General features: G+C 44.8%; 1 long non-coding RNA gene across 1 annotated transcript in view; it reads left to right on the top strand.

The window, feature by feature from the left end:
- Positions 1-17,366, top strand: part of LOC140391398 (uncharacterized) — a 150,731-nt gene extending 133,365 nt beyond the window's left edge. The window contains exons 2-4 of the long non-coding RNA XR_011935042.1: positions 7,270-7,395; positions 15,660-15,721; positions 17,095-17,366. This is a non-coding gene — a long non-coding RNA (uncharacterized lncRNA). The remainder of the gene's footprint in view (positions 1-7,269; positions 7,396-15,659; positions 15,722-17,094) is intronic.
- The last annotated feature ends 500 nt before the right edge of the window (positions 17,367-17,866 follow it).

Raw genomic sequence — 17,866 nt, forward strand, 5'->3', positions numbered from 1 at the left:
ACTGAACCCGTCTGGGAACCTGCAGGCTCCAAGGAGTTCTAAGAGGCCTGCCATAAAGAATCTCGGCGGGAGAGAGCCGGGCTGGTCCCGCAGGTGTAACCCACAGCTGGAAGAGGGCAACGGGGAGCAACTTAAGCCATGTCAGTCCCGTGTCTGCTCTTAATTTAGCCAATTTAGTTTTGAGGGTCTGATTGTGTCTCTCAACCAACCCGGCCGCCTGCGGCCTGTAAGCACAGTGTAACTGCTGGCGTATGCCCAACTGGGAGCAAAACTCCTTGTTAATTTGTCCAATAAAATGAGGCCCATTATCAGAACTTAACTGAGCTGGTATACCGTACCGGGGAATGATTTCCCTCATCAAGACTTTAACCACAGTAGCAGCTTTATTATCGATAGTCGGATACGCCTCCACCCATCTGCTGAACACATCCACAATGACTAAAACATATTTGTAACATTGACACCTTTCCAACTCAATGTAATCCATTTGGAGCGTCTCAAAGGGACCACTGGGCAACGGGGTTTGCCCCTTCCCACAAGGGATACCTTTTCCGGTGTTATATTGCTGACAAATCAAACACCGATTACTGATACTTTGGGCCAACCCCTGCATTTTAGGGTGCCACCAAGTGTCCAGCAACAAATCACTAGTCCCTCGAGCCCCACAATGAGTTGCAAAGTGTACACATTCAATGACCCATAAAGCCAGCACATCAGACATACAAGTCTGATGTGCAGGCGTGGTCCATAAAGAGGAAACAGAATCATATGTACAACCTAACCGTTTCCACATTTGTTTATCACTCTCAGGAGCGTCCTCCTGTAACCTTATGATGTCTTGGATGGTTGGCATTGACTTGTCAGAAGCAGACATATTTATAGTAGATCGTTTAGTCTGACTTAACATTTTAGGCACCATCACTTGCTGAATTTGTGCGGCTGTGCGCGCTGCATGATCTGCTCGTTCATTACCAACGTCAACTGGGGTTGTACCATTCGTGTGGGCAGCGCATTTAATAACGGAAATCTGCGCTGGCAGAAGGAGGGCCTGCAGTAGGTCATTAACTAAACCCGGGTTGGATATTTCTGTGCCTGCCGAGGTAAGGAATCCCCTATTCTTCCAGAGTTGTCCGAAGTCATGAACTACCCCGAAAGCATATCGGGAGTCAGTGTAGATATTTACCCGGCGATCTCCCCCAAGTATACATGCACGGGTGAGGGCAAAAAGTTCGGCTTGTTGTGCTGAGTAAGGGGTCTGGAAAGCTGCCGCTTCTAAAATCAGACCATCCTGATCTATGATTGCATAACCGGACAGTCTCCGGCCAGTGGAGCTTACTAATGCACTGCCATCAACATACATAATCATGTCAGGTTGTTCTAACGGAATATCACTCAGATCGTCCCTTATTGTTGTAGTTTCCTGAATCAAGGCTAAACAGTCGTGACCAGGCGCATCCTCATGGACAGGGGGACCGCTAAGAAAACAGGCTGGATTGATAGTGGTACAATATTTAAATGTCAGACATGGATTGTTCAAAAGGTATATCTCATACCTATTCTGACGAGCTGCGGTAAGATGCTGAGTCTGCAGTTGCCCCAATAGTGCGATTACCGAGTGGGAGCTATACACCGTAATATCCTGTTGGAGAGTGATGTTGGCAGCAGCCTGCAAACTATTGTATATCGCTGCCAAGATCTGGGTGCAAACAGGGTGGCCCAACGCCACTGGGTCGAGTTTGGAAGAGTAATATGCTACGGGCCGGTGCTTGTCCCCATGTTGCTGGGTGAGTACCGCTGTTGAACATCCTTCCAGAACAGTACAGTATATCTGGAATGGTCGGTCGTATAGGGGCCTACCAAGGGCCGGTGCTTGTAGCAAGGCCTGCTTCAGGCAACGAAAGGCCTCGAGTGCCTCGGTGGTGAGAGTAAAATTTCCCTCTTTACTCGTGTAAGGTGTCAGCAGCTTTGTATAGACAGCGATGTTTGGTATCCACTGCCGACAATAATTCACCATACCCAGCCAATGACGAACCTCCTTGGCTATTGTAGGGGCGGGGAATTGGCATATTGGTTCAATCCTACTGGGTTCGAGACTTCTTGCTGTGGCTGTAAGTAAAACTCCTAAGAACTTAACTTTTCTCTGAGCCACCAAGACCTTTGCTTGTGAAACAACATAACCCAACGAGGATAGGTGGTTCAATAATTGGATCACATCATCCCTATTACTGGACTCGTCAGGACTTGCCACCAATATGTCATCTACATACTGCACTAGAGTGGAACCATGCTCCAATGTCAAGGCCTGGAGTTGGGTCTGCAGACATCTGGAGAAGAGTGTAGGTGAATTGACGAACCCCTGTGGCAGTCGGGTCCAGGTATACTGCTGTCCATTGTAAGTGAAGGCAAACAAATATTGACTTTCAGTCGCAAGTGGGAGGGCAAAGAAGGCGTGCTGAAGGTCAATTACGGCGAAGACCCGGGCTTGAGCTGGAATTTGAGCCAGTATGTGGGCAGGGTTAGGGACGAGAGCATGTAACGGCTGTGCGATGGCATTAATTGAACGTAAATCCTGTACTAATGGGTACTGGTCTGGTTTGGCTGGTTTAGGCACAGCAAGTATTGGGGTATTGCATTCTGATTGGCAAGGGACCAAAATACCCTGTTTCAACAGTTCTTGAATTAATTTATCTATTGATGGAGCAGCTTGAGATTTCAGGGGGTATTGCCGAATGGAACGTAGCTTTGCATGATCCTTAATCATTACCTTGATAGGTGTAACATTTGTCTTTCCCACTTGTGATGGGTATTGCGCCCAGACCTGTGGATTGACATATTCCAACACATCATGTCCCCTGTGATGCTGCAGTCGAGTGTTAATCGTTTCAGGGACCTCAAAATATTTTATGGTAGTGCCGTCTGGCATGACTTGAAGTGCGTAGTCTGTTGGATCTGAATGATCCACTGCCCTCCTGACCATTCGCCCCATATCCCTGGCATGGTACTGGTCATGGACCTGACGTGTAATATGAGGGCTTACCGAAGCTGACTGTGGCCATAAATGTGGTGATATTGTAACAAAATCGGCTGTACCTTCTTTTCCCATGACTGTGGCTGTAACCTTGACTGGCCATTCGGTCTCAAGTAATGGCCGGTATTTGTCCTCCAACTCCCTGTTTCGTCCAGTTCTGTCATAGGCCAGGGTAACGTGATGCAGTGACTGTTCAACGTCTAACGTCCACCACTGGGGGCTGATAGAAATATAGCACTGTTGTCTCATCCTCCATGATGTAACCGTTACCCCCTCATCTCCGCATTCTAGCTGTAGCTGGAAGATACACAGTAAATCCCGGGCCAACAAGTTACAGTCCAATCCAGTAGTCACTACAAACTGATGTTCTGCAGACGTATTCTCGTAAGTGACTGTCACAGGTTCAGAAATAGGATACTCACACACCTGTCCTTGGAACCCTGATAATTGCTGCGTGTGGTCGGATATTGGTAATTTAAGTGTTGATTGCACAGAAGACATAGCTGCCCCGTGTCGATTACAAATGAGTGACGTTGATCTCCTATCTGCAGAGAGATAATAGGTTCCCTGTTGGATTGGAGAGTCCTTATGGCTAAATTAGCTAGTCAATCCTGTGTTGGGAAAGGGTTTTCCTGGGAGAAGTCAGTGTATCTCATCTGTCCTCCCCTTGGTGGGTACCCTCTCCTTTGGGTCGAATAATCTCCTTCTACTGTCTGTCTTTTAAAGGGGCATTCCTGTTGCCAGTGATCTACACGGCCGCAATTAAAACATGCATTGCTCCCTCTATTTTTGCCCCGGCCTCGTCTTCCAGTAGACCAATGGCCCCTCAGAGGGGGCTGCGGTTGTAGAGCTGTTGATTCATTCGGTGGGCCATAAAAATGGGGTGAGGGTCCCTTTGGGTGGGTTTGGTATCCTCCTCTTCGCTGATCCACCCACCCAAAGTCACTATATTGGGGCTCCTGCTGGTAAACTACCATTTCTGCCGCTTGTTGGGGTCGCAGATCATCCTTTTTCATTACATACTCAGTCTTAACCTTTGTAACTGAGCCTCCTTCTTGGCCTACACCCTCCTCCCAGTAAAATCTGACTGCCCTTGCCATCTGGGAAGGGTCGTTCTCTGTCCAATTCATGTTATTACATTTCACAGCAGTAACCACAGAAGGTGGTAGGCAATGCATTAACATAGCACAGTATTGAGGGGAATTCTGACCATTTTGATACAGCAAATCGCCTGACTGCCCCCGGTAGATTTCATTAAAACGCTCCAGAAATTCCTCTGGCTCTTCAGTCTTCTTAGGTTTTAGGTCTAAGATAACAGAAAGATTTATGGGCCTTTGAAATGTGCTATTCAACGCATTCAAGATCTGTGTCCTTCTATCGTCGTCTAACACATAGGCCTGCTGGAGTGCGGCATGACTAGCATAATTCAGGTGGTTAAGATAATTGCGGTACTCTGCTGGGGTTAAAATCTGCTGGACTAGGGCCCAGAGGTCCCTTGAATCAGCTTGATAAATTGAGATGGTAGTTCTCAATGAATCCACGAAGGCAGCAGGAGATTCTTTTCTATCTGGGATTGTAGCCATAATAGCCATCATCTCACTGGGTGTCCATGGGAAGTAAACGTCTATTGTGGGGTTCGCTGCCGCAGTCCCTGGATCGGGGTTTCGCATCTTCCTAATCGGTAACTGTCTCCGAATGTCACCAGGGGGCACTCTAGCTATTTCCCCTGGTTGTTCCAAGACTTCAACGTCTCTCCCTGTCACTAGGGGGAGTTCTTTCTCTTCAACCGAAGTTGTTTCAGCTTTCTTTGTTCCCAAATCTTGTGATTTCTCCTTAGTTTGGGGAGACTTAGGTGATATGCTTAATTGTTTCTGGTGAGCTTCAAGCCCCTCTCTCGCTGTCCGAGATCTTGTCCTAGAGCTAACTGGGCTTGTGGGACAGAGTTCCTTTTGCTCTTTCGGTTGTGAAGTTGGTAAATCAGGACCCACACTATCACCCAAAAGGGCTTGAGTTTCTGGCATATTTGAAATCTGGGGAGCAATGGCTGGGTATATATTATTGTACTCTGGTGGTTCTGGAATGAGCGCAGACCATACTATGGGTGCAGACGGAAATTTTACTGACTTTTCCGAATTATTGAATTTTTCTTCTTCTGTCAATTCAAGGCCAGCCATTGAACTACCTAGTTCACCTCTTGTGTGACCCGGGTCCTTCCTGTCTCTATTTGCTCTTTTTTTAAATGCACATTCCTTTTTCAAGATCTGTAATGTTTTTAGGTTACCCTGTTCACTAATTGAAATCCCCATTTTAAGGGCGTTATCCTGCCAGCTGGACAACATAATCTTATCTTTTTCCTCTTGACAATATTGCCTCCATAATCCAATTAATTCTTTAGTTTTCATACCTTGATGTTTTTTCCATATTTGTCCCTGGATTTTCTTAACCATTTCTAGGTCTTTGGTTCCCCCCAGTGGCCATTCATCTCCCATTTTAGTTCTTAACTGTGCTGACAATTTTCTAAAGTCCTTCGCTTTGTCCGGATACTTATCACATAATATTTGCAGTGGCATGCCTGGATCATTTGTGCTATCCAAGGAATTTCCCATAATCTCAACTAGTCCTTGGAACTGCGTTTGTTCGCCACTACAGTCCAAATAATTTTTTTTAGCTTAATCAACTATATTTTTAACACACAGACATATAGAGGTGAACCATTTTTCAATTTCAAATGTTACATCTACCTCTCATAACGTAACCCAACCAAATTAACTCACAAATAAAGTTGAACCATTTATATTTTAAATGTTACATCAACAGTACAGCCTACCCCAGCCGAATTAACTCACAAATAAAGTTGAACCATTTATATTTTAAATGTTACATCAACAGTACAGCCTGCCCCAGCCGAATTAACTCTATGAAATCCCATCAATTAAAATGCTTATCCCCAGACTGACCTGTGATTTCGTCGAGGCGGTCTTTCTGTGCCAACCGCGAGTGACCAGACTAATCAGACGATAAGAAGAGGGGAACAATCAATGCGCGGTCGTTTTCCAGTTCTACATTGAGGGCCCTTTGTTCCCCATCCTCCTGTTCATAATCAATCTAATTCTGATTTTGCAGTTGGATCAGGATCGCCCTGAGAAATCCCGGTTTTCGGCACCAAATGTTGATCCCCAAATTTCTTTCTCTGTCAGTCTGGCCTCAATAAAAATTGAGATGGATTCGCACGTAAAAAGAAGTTATTTATTTAGCTTGCAAGCTTAATTCATCTTACAGAAACATAAGAGACATCCAGCCTCTTAAGCTCCAGAAAAACGACTGAACAAAGAGACAAAGGGATCTCTGTAAAATCAATTCAAATGGTATCAAGTTTCACATACTCGACGGACATAGGTCAGCCTATGTCCCTCCTGACCTGTTTGATCTATTCTGATTGGCTCACTTCCAATCCCTTTCTCTGGCCCCTATCAATGCAGCATCACTCTCATAGACACACCTCTTCCTGCTTTTTCCATGCGGTCTCAAACCCCTTTGTCCCTAACTGCCAGAATCAAAGTGGCTTATTTCTACATTACATTAACTAGTATCTCTAAAGTAACTATTTTATATCACATTCGTCACCTGTACTTGTGACAATAATAAAGATTATTATTGATGCCGCCGCCAGTGGGGGACTGGAGCATCGGAATGAGCACCCATTTTGTTTTTTGCCTGACGCTGGATTCTCCGCCACATCAGGAACTCTGCTGCGGCTGATGAAGAACCCAGCCCCCTGTCTTTGAAAGCATGCAGTTTCTTCAGAAAGGGAGAATTGGTGACAGTTTGAAAACAGGCCATTTTGAGCAATTTACATCCTCCATTCTTCTCAGAACCTTCCATCAGTTGTCCTCCATCACTAACCACTTTCATTTGTAACTTTATCTTCTTTGACTCCCTCACACTTCCTTCCATCTGTAATTTCACCCACTTTGATCTTCTATTCCTATCAATGTACTTCACTCCCCAACTACTATTTAATTCAGATGTTTTGGCAGGCAAAGAGCAGGATGTTTTGGAGATTGAGGGTGAACAGGAAGGTTGGTCTCTTGACGATGGCAAGGCTGGATTCACCAGTCAGCAAAGTGAAAATGTTTTCAAGGTGGTGTTGCACGTTGTCAATGCAAAGACACAAGTAAAACTGGGGTTTCCTGATACACTGAGCTGCTCATTAATATCCTCCTTATTGTTCTCCACTGCAGGTCATCACCACAGGCTGAGAAGGTCAAAGCCAATAATGCAAAAAGATGACTTCACCTTTGAGGAAGACCTAATTAAAAATCGAAGATGCGCCATCATCTGCCTCTCTATATTCCTCCAACATGCAGGTTTTCTTGGGTTCCTGCTTAGAATCAGGGGGAAATTTGGTGATCACTTCACAAACACATTCCAGCTGTGTCAGCTGAGGTCCTGACAGTGGGAGAACTGTTGAGGATCGGGCCCAATGCTTAGCCCCAGTTGAATAACAGGTCTCTGGGTTCTTTCATCGTAAGCCTGCTGGAGAGGTGGAGACAGGGAGGGAAAAATCTGATGGAGTAAGAGGAGCACAGGAAGGTTGTTGGGAAAGGGAAGGAAGAAGGCATGACTGTATTTGTAACAGAATTATGAGGTTTTATCGTTCAGGAGGGTATCACGAGCCAACGTGCAGCAACAAGCACTGGGGTGATAGGTGCAGAGGATTGGTGTGGGATATGAGATGGGCAGTGGATTTAAATCTGGATTTATGGAGGGTGGGAGATCCCAGACAAGAATACAAAATGTGTTAATGGCATTGAAAAGGGTTTCAACAGAAGATGGTTTGATAAAAGGGTGGAGACACGTGTTATTTTGGAAAAGAGGAGATCTTTGTGGCAAGGACAGAGGGTCTTAAATTCATCCCGGGTTAAATAGAAAATTACAATTTCAACATGAGACAGTGGCTGGGGAGGGGTGATTGACTCAGTGACAATGATACTAAGTTTATGGCAATTGAAACACAGTGATGTTGCTATGGTTCAGCATGTTGATTAGGAAAAGGAGATTGCAAAGGAGTGATCCTTGGGGAACACTAGAACTAATGTGATAGAAGGAAGATTGTTGGAAACACTCTGCCATTAGAGTGGGACAGAAGTGAGGGCACTCCCACTTGCTGGACAGCGGAGGAGAAGGGTTGGAGAGGGTTGGTGTGCATAAGCTGCAAATAGATTGAGAAGGATGTCCTCTACGACAGAGGATATAATTTATGATACTGATCAAGGTTGTTCCAGTGATGTGACAAAGGCGGAATTCTTTTAGAGACTTTAACATGAGATCAGAACTTCTGGTCCCTGGGGGGCGTCATACATGGGAGGTACCCCAGAATTTGCTCTGGGACAAACACACCTCCCCCCCCCTCCAAAATTCAAGGACTGCACAGGAATTTCCCAGGAAGTTTAAACTTCCAATGGACAATTACTCTGAGCTGGGATCTATCTGATACTTCAATTTAAATCCGTGACTTTGGTTGGTTCCAATTTGTCTTCGCAGAATAGTTACCATGGAACCTTTAGAAGAATTAAAACTATCTCTAACTCCTGGAAAACTAAAGTATTGAATCTGCCTCCACCCCTACAATGGGCCCCTCTAAACAAAGCCCATTTCTAGATGACAACCCCCTCCCCTACTAGACCCCCACCTACTCACTGGGAGAGTGAGTTCTCCCAGTGAGACAGAGAAGACAGCCAGAGTGAGACAGCAAAGAGTGAGTTTGGGAATTTGAATCGAGGTGGGAATTGAATTGAATTAAATTGAATCAGTAAGGCAGCTCCTTTTAAATTTCAGGAGTTTAAATTAATTTATATTAAGCTGGTATTGTGCAGTGTAGGTTAACAAGGGCTGCCCCACCCACTCACATAACTGGTTGGCAGTTAAGTGTCAGTCAATTTAATCTACTTTGATCTAAAAGCAGGTGGGGGAGGGGAGTCAATTCTGGACAGTCCAAAAAGAGCCACGTGTAAACTCACTCCCAGTGAGTTCTCCCAGTGAGCCAGAGAGAAGACAGCCAGGAATGAGACAGCAAAGAGTGAGTTTGGGAATTTGAATCGAGGTGGGAATTCGAAGCTGGGTGGGGAGGAAGTGCTTTTTGTGACTGGTAAGTAGTGTTTCTGTTTTTCTGTTTCTTTTCATTGGTATATTTATTTATTTTTTTCTTCATTGTTTATTTATTTATTAATTTAAATTTTTTGGGGGGGAAATTGAAATTGTTGAAGTTAACCGAAGGTTTAAGACGTGGCAGGAGATCTCAGACCCGTGTCATGCTCCTCGTGTGCGATATGGGAGCTTAGGGACACGTCCACTGTCCCTGGCTCCTTCACGTGCATGAAGTGTGTCCAGTTGCAGCTCCTGTTAGACCGCTTGACGGCTCTGGAGCTGCGGGTGGACTCACTTTGGAGCATCCGCGATGCTGAGGACATCGTGGATAGCACATTTAGCGAGTTAGTCACACCGCAGGTGAAAGGTACTGAGGGAGATAGTAAATGGGTGACCAAAAGACAGAGCAAGAGTAGGAAGGCAGTGCAGGTGTCCTCTGCGGTCATCTCCCTGCAAAACAGATATACCGCTTTGGATACTGTTGAGGGAGATGGCTCACCAAGGGAAGGCAGCAGCAGCCAGGTTCATGGCACCGTGGCTGGCTCTGCTGCGCAGCAGGGCAGGAAGAAGAATGGCAGGGCTATAGTGATAGGGAACTCAATTGTAAGGGGAATAGACAGGCGGTTCTGCGGACGCAATCGAGACTCCAGGATGGTATGTTGCCTCCCTGGTGCAAGGGTCAAGGATGTCTCGGAGCGGCTGCAGGACATTCTGGGGGGGGAGGGCGAACAGCCAGCTGTCGTGGTGCACATAGGCACCAACGATATAGGTAAAAAACGGGACGAGGTCCTACAAGCTGAATTTAGGGAGCTAGGAGTTAAACTAAAAAGTAGGACCTCAAAGGTAGTAATCTCAGGATTGCTACCAGTGCCACGAGCTAGTCAGAGTAGGAATGTCAGGATAGAGAGGATGAATACGTGGCTCGAGAGATGGTGCAAGAGGGAGGGATTCAAATTCCTGCGACATTGGAACCGATTCTGGGGGAGGTGGGATCAGTACAAACCGGACGGTCTGCACCTGGGCAGGACTGGAACCGATGTCCTAGGGGGAGCTAGAGCTGTTGGGGAGAGTTTAAACTAATGTGGCATGGGGATGGGAACCGATGCAGGAAGTTGGAAGGTAGTAAAACAGGGACAGAAATAAAAGGCAGTAAGGGGGAAAGTGTAAGGCAGAGAAGCCATAGTCAAAAATCAAAAAGGGCGACAGTACAAGGTACAGTGACTGAGGGGAGCTCAATGAATAGGACCAGGAATACTAAAAGAAATAAAACGGGAAGTGAAAACATTAATGGTAAGCAACGCGGCAGGTTGTTACAGGAAGATATGGGTTCGACGACAAGGAAAATTAGGAGAAAGGTTAAGAGGAAATATAACTTAGGAGAGGTTACTGATCGAGGTGTTAAGATTAAGAACAGAGGTAAAAAAGCCAACATAAGTGTACTTTACCTGAATGCTCGTAGTATTCGGAATAAGGTAAACTAGTTGATGGCGCAAATCATCGTGAATGACTATGATTTAGTGGCCATTACTGAAACATGGTTAAAGGATGGTCACGACTGGGAGCTAAATATCCGAGGGTATCAAACTGTTCGGAAGGACAGAGTGGATGGTAAGGGAGGTTGTGTAGCTCTGTTATTTAAGGATGACATCCGGGCAACAGTAAAGGATGACATCGGTGCTATGGAGGATAAGGTTGAATCCATTTGGGTGGAAATCAGGAATAGTAAGGCGAAAAAGTCACTGATAGGAGTAATCTATAGGCCACTAAATAGTAACATTATGGTGGGGCAGGCAATAAACAAAGAAATAACAGATGCATGTAGAAATGGTACAGCAGTTATCATGGGGGATTTTAATCTACATGTTGATTGGTTTAACCAGGTCAGTCAAGGCAGCCTTGAGGAGGAGTTTATAGAATGTATCCGCGATAGTTTCCTCGAACAGTATGTAATGGAACCTACGAGGGAACAAGCGGTCCTAGATCTGGTCCTGTGTAATGAGACAGGATTGATTCAGGATCTCATAGTTAGGGATCCTCTCGGAAGGAGCGATCACAGTATGGTGGAATTTAAAATACAGATGGAGGGTGAGAAGGTAAAATCAAGCACTAGTGGTTTGTGCTTAAACAAAGGAGATTACAATGGGATGAGAGAAGAACTAGCTAAGGTAGACTGGGAGCAAAGACGTTATGGTGAAACAGTTGAGGAACAGTGGAGAACCTTCCGAGAGATTTTTCACAGTGCCCAGCAAAGGTTTATACCAACAAAAAGGAAGGACGGTAAAAAGAGGGAAAATCGACCGTGGATATCTAAGGAAATAAGGGAGAGTATCAAATTGAAGGAAAAAACATACAAAGTAGCAAAGATCAGTGGGAGACTAGAGGACTGGGGAATCTTTAGGGGGCAACAGAAAGCTACTAAAAAAGCTATAAAGAAGAGTAAGATAGATTATGAGAGTAAACTTGCTCAAAATATAAAAACAGATTGTAAAAGTTTCTACAAATACATAAAACAAAAAAGAGTGGCTAAGGTCCTTTAGAGGATGAGAAGGGAGATTTAATAATGGGAGATGAGGAAATGGCTGAGGAACTGAACAGGTTTTTTGGGTCGGTCTTCACAGTGGAAGACACAAATAACATGCCAGTGACTGATGGAAATGAGGCTATGACAGGTGAGGACATTGAGAGGATTGATATCACCAAGGAGGTAGTGATGGGCAAGCTAATGGGGCTAAAGATAGACAAGTCTCCTGGCCCTGATGGAATGCATCCCAGAGTGCTAAAAGTGATGGCTAGGGAAATTGCAAATGCACTAATGATAATTTACCAAAATTCACTAGACTCTGGGGTGGTCCCGGCGGATTGGAAATTAGCAAACGTGACACCACTGTTTAAAAAAGGAGGTAGGCAGAAAGTGGGTAATTATATGCCAGTGAGCTTAACTTCGGTAGTAGGGAAGATGCTGGAATCTATCATCAAGGAAGAAATAGCGAGGCATCTGGAAGGAAATTGTCCCATTGGACAGATGCAGCATGGGTTCATAAAGGGCAGGTCGTGCCTAACTAATTTAGTGGAATTTTTTGAGGACATTAACAGTGCGGTAGATAACGGGGAGCCAATGGATGTGGTATATCTGGATTTCCAGAAAGCCTTTGACAAGGTGCCACACAAAAGGTTGTTGCATAAGATAAAGATGCATGGCATTAAGGGGAAAGTAGTAGCATGGATAGAGGATTGGTTAGTTAATAGAAAGCAAAGAGTGGGGATTAATGGGTGTTTCTCTGGTTGGCAATCAGTAGCTAGTGGTGTCCCTCAGGGATCAGTGTTGGGCCCACAACTGTTCATAATTTACATAGATGATTTGGAGTTGGGGACCAAGGGCAATGTGTCCAAGTTTGCAGACGACACTAAGATAAGTGGTAAAGCAAAAAGTGCAGAGGATACTGGAAGTCTGCAGAGGGATTTGAATAGGCTAAGTGAATGGGCTAGGGTCTGGCAGATGGAATACAATGTTGACAAATGTGAGGTTATCCATTTTGGTAGGAATAACAGCAAAAGGGATTATTATTTAAATGATAAAATATTAAAACATGCTGCTGTGCAGAGAGATCTGGGTGTGCTAGTGCATGAGTCGCAGAAAGTTGGTTTTCAGGTGCAACAGGTGATTAAGAAGGCAAATGGAATTTTGTCCTTCATTGCTAGAGGGATGGAGTTTAAGACTAGGGAGGTTATGCTGCAATTGTATAAGGTGTTAGTGAGGCCACACCTGGAGTATTGTGTTCAGTTTTGGTCTCCTTACTTGAGAAAGGACGTACTGGCACTGGAGGGTGTGCAGAGGAGATTCACTAGGTTAATCCCAGAGCTGAAGGGGTTGGATTACGAGGAGAGGTTGAGTAGACTGGGACTGTACTCGTTGGAATTTAGAAGGATGAGGGGGGATCTTATAGAAACATATAAGATTATGAAGGGAATAGATAGGATAGATGCGGGCAGGTTGTTTCCACTGGCGGGTGAAAGCAGAACTAGGGGGCATAGCCTCAAAATAAGGGGAAGTAGATTTAGGACTGAGTTTAGGAGGAACTTCTTCACCCAAAGGGTTGTGAATCTATGGAATTCCTTGCCCAGTGAAGCAGTAGAGGCTCCTTCATTAAATGTTTTTAAGATAAAGATAGATAGTTTTTTGAAGAATAAAGGGATTAAGGGGTATGGTGTTCGGGCCGGAAAGTGGAACTGAGTCCACAAAAAATCAGCCATGATCTCATTAAATGGTGGAGCAGGCTCGAGGGGCCAGATGGCCTACTCCTGCTCCTAGTTCTTATGTTCTTATGTTCTTATGTACTCTACCATCTCTACTACTCTCCCAACACCTCTCACCACCTGACACCTCAACTACCCTCCTGATCAACATCCCAAAACCCCAAGAATCTCCCACTCCCAAACAGCCCGACCATCATAGAAACCCAACAGTGCAGAAGGAGGCCATTCAGCCCATCAGATCTGCACTAACCCTCTGAAAGAGCACGCCACTTGGAGTCAGGCCTCCACCCTATCCCCGGAACCCCACCCAACCTTTTGGACACTAAGGGGCAATTTAGCATGTCCAATCCACCTAACCTGCACATCTTTGGGCTGTGGGAGGAAACCTGAGCACCTGGAAGATACCCACGCAGACATGTGAAGAATGTGCAAACTCCACACAGATAGTCACCCGAGGCCAAATTGAACCCGGGTCCCTGGCGCTTTGGGGCAGCAGTTTTCCCATCACCAGAACTTCTCATCCCCAGACTATCCCGCAATCCGTGGCTGAACCCCCCACCCGACCCACCCAATACCACTGACCACTTGTCCCACCTCCCCCCAACAAATCTAACACCCCACCCGAACCCTTCACCCAATTACTTTACACATTCCTTCTCTCTGGCTTTTCAAAGTTGCTTGGAACTTTAAACTTACCTGCTTTACTGCAGCTACTGCCGTAAAAAGTGGACACGCCTTCGCTTACCCCAATGCTGTTGCTTTGCACTGAAAGGATTCTGGAGCTGCTGCACTGTACATTTCTCACTAGGGCAGGAATGGAATTTCAGATCAGAAATGTGTAACTCCCAGAATGCCTTGATCCACTGCAATTCGCATACCAAATGGTCCCACAGCAGATGCCATCTCCCTGACCCAACACTCATCCTTGGAACATTTCGACAACAAGGATTCCTACACCAGACTCCTATTCATTGACTACAGCTCTACCTTCAACACCATAATCCCAGCGAAGCTCACATCAAAGCTCCAAAACCTAGGACTTGGCGCTTCTCTCTGCAACTGGATCCTCGACTTCCTGACCTAGAGACTACAATTAGTAAGGATAAACAGCAATACCTCCTCCACGCTAGTCCTCAACATTGGGACCCCACAAGGCTGAGAACCACATCTGCAAGTTTACTGATGACACAGCCGTAGTGGGTCAGATCTCGAACAACAATGAGTCAGATTGCAGGAGGGAGATAGTGGAGTGATGTAATGACAACAATGTCAGCAAAACTAAAGAGCTGGTCATTGACTTCAGGAAGCAAAGTATCGTACACACCCCTGTCTGCATCAATGGTGCTGAAGTGGAGATGGTTGACAGCTTCAAATTCCTAGGTGTACAAATCACCAACAATCTGTCCTGGTCCACCCACGTCGACACTACGACCAACAGAGCACAACAATGCCTACTCTTTCTCAGGAGACTAAGGAAATTCAGCATGTCCACATTGACTCTTACCAGCTTTTACAGATGCACCATAGAAGGCATCTTATCTGGCTGCATCACAGCCTGGTATGCAACTGCTCGTCCAAAGATGGTAAGAAACTACAGAGAGTCGTGAACACAGCCCAGTCGGTCCCACGAATCCGCCTCCCATCCATTGACTCTGTGTACAGCTCTCGCTGCCTGTGGAAAGCGGGCAGCATAATCAAAGACCCCTCCCACCCGGCTTAGTCACTCTTTCAACGTCTTCCAACGGGCAGGAGATACAAAAGTCTGAGAATACCTGGCAGCACAGTGCCGCAGTGGTTAGCAGTGCTGCCTCACGGCGCTAAGGTCCCAAATTTGATCTCGCTCTGAGTCATTGTCTGTGTGGAGTTTGCATATTCTTCCCGTGTTTGCATGGGTTTCGCCCCACAACCCAAAGATGTGCAGGGTAGGTGGATTGGCCACGCTAAATTGCCCCTTAATTGGAAAAAATTAATTGGGTACTCTAAATTTATTTTTGAAAAATTCTGAGAACATGCAGAATAGATTAAAAAACATCTTCTTCCCCGCTGTTCCCAGACTCCTGAATGACTCCCTTATGGATTGATCTGATTTCTTCACACATCTTCACTACTGAGTAGTACTACACACTTGTATGCTTCACCCGACGCATTTACCTTGTATTTACATTGTGTATTTATGTATGTCCTATGTTTTTTTTTCATGTACGGAATGATCTGTCTGGACTGTACGCAGGAGCAATACTTTTCACTGTACCTCGGTACACGTGACAATAAACAATTCCAAATCCAACTAAGGTAATTAAAAAGGAGCAGAGTACAATCCCGACATTGAGTGCCACTCTTTAGAAGTTCATAAAGTTGTGGGAAAGATGCGCATGGATTTTGCAGACAACAATGATATTTAAGAACTTTGGAGACAGAAAGGAGATTGAATATAGAGTGGTAACTTGTGAAGACAGAGCGATCGAGAGTAGTTTTTAAGAAGTAGTTTGCTAACAGCACTTCAGGAAAGAAAAATATTTGCAATGTCATCCAGCAAGGTGAGGCATTGGGGAAGATAAAATGATAAAAAGAAAGATAAAAATTGGGCAGCACGGTAGCACAAGTGGATAGCACTGTGGCTTCACAGCGCCAGGGTCCCAGGTTCGATTCCCCGCTGGGTCACTGTCTGTGCGGAGTCTGTACGGTCTCCCCGTGTCTGCGTGGGTTTCCTCCAGGTGCTCCGGTTTCCTCCCACAGTCCAAAGACGTGCAGGTTAGGTGGATTGGCCATGATAAATTGCCCTTAGTGACCTAAAAGGTTAGGACGGATTATTGGGTTAGGGGGATAGGGTGGAATCGGTGCAGACTCGATGGGCCGAATGGCCTCCTTCTGCACTGCATGTTCTATGTTCTGTCTTCAGATTCAAGTGGGACATTACACATTTGATATGGCGACCTTTCCTTCATGTCCTGTTCCTTCTCGATGTCGCTCAGTATAAAGTGGATCATTTAAAATGTCTGAAAATCCGAACCGTAATATGTTGCTGCTAGAGTTCATAACAGCTGAGTCATGATGTTGGAATACTTGCTCATGCTCTTCACCACAGTTGAAAACCTACCAATAAAATTAAAAAGATGATTTTCACCTTTGGTTACGGACAATGAGAAACATTTTTTTACTAGTGGAGTCAACTGCTTATATAATTGACGGCAAGATAGTGAGGAAAAAAGGTTTATGCAATGGAACAAGCCAGGAGGCTGAAGTGTGAAACAGTGGTCAGAGAATTTATTTTTGCACATTGGTGGAGTAAAATTTTGATTACAGTATTTATGTGCAAAAAGCAAGAAAATCCATTGCACAATATTAACTCCACTGAATTAATTGCCTATCCTAACATTATGACATGCCAAGTAACATCAGCAAGACGGTGTGAATGAAGAAAGGAACAGTTCTATATATTTCTCCAATATCCCTTTGTTAAAAGGTCAAGCTTTGAACTTCTCACAGTTTTCAAAGCCATGAAAATACCATTAGCATAAGGAGCCATAGCCAAGCCTTCTATCCACCGTTAGACAAATGAATAACGATTTTAATAAAAATGGAACTGAGAAATACTCAGTTTAGTCTTAAGCTGTTGTCAACATTCACCATCAACAATGGGGTCTTCATGCTAATTTATTTTTCAGATATTCACAAGTCAATGAGCTGCAGGGAAGCTGTCTCACAATGAAACACTGGAAACCTGAGAACAAAGAATAACTACACTAGTCTGGCTTAACTCCAAATCACCAACTAGACAGGACTTAAAGTTTCACATGTGTTGAAATACTTGAGAACTTTATAGTAATTTTGACATGATGAAGCAAAGCGTAACCTTAAATGTGATTGACAGTGACTGTGCTGTTTGATGTTTTGAACAGAAGACTTTTAACGCCTAATAAATGGTGCTTCACTGTCAGGCTGGCATTCTATTTGTTAAGAAAGCTGCATGCAGACCTCACTGGGTCAGATTACTGTGGAGACGTTTCATTGTTTTCTTCAGATGAACTTGTCCCTTGTTGGGCTTGTGGTATTTACCAGAGTACAGATGGGAATAGTTGCACAGAGGAACACTCCTTCTATAGAAACTAGACAATCAAAGCCTCTTTTACAAGAGACAGGGAAAATATTGTTTTTTTGAGATGAATGCTGTAATTTTAAATGATCTGTTGATGTACTTGTAGTTTAACGTGTGATTCTGTGCTCCTGGAAGACTTGTGTCGAAGAATCATGGCTCCAATCCTCTAGTCCTGTCTCTGAGTCATTTCCTGGGAGCATGGCTTCCTGTTGGGAGTCAAGATCATGAAACTACCCCTTTAATTGATACTTCATCCTTTTCATTGAAATGTCTTGAAACTACTGAGTTGTTAAATTGTTGCTACAAAACACCAACTAATTTTGCCCTCTTCAATTTAGGTT

This window comes from Scyliorhinus torazame, chromosome 15 (genome assembly GCF_047496885.1).
Source record: "Scyliorhinus torazame isolate Kashiwa2021f chromosome 15, sScyTor2.1, whole genome shotgun sequence".
NCBI lineage: Eukaryota > Metazoa > Chordata > Chondrichthyes > Carcharhiniformes > Scyliorhinidae > Scyliorhinus > Scyliorhinus torazame.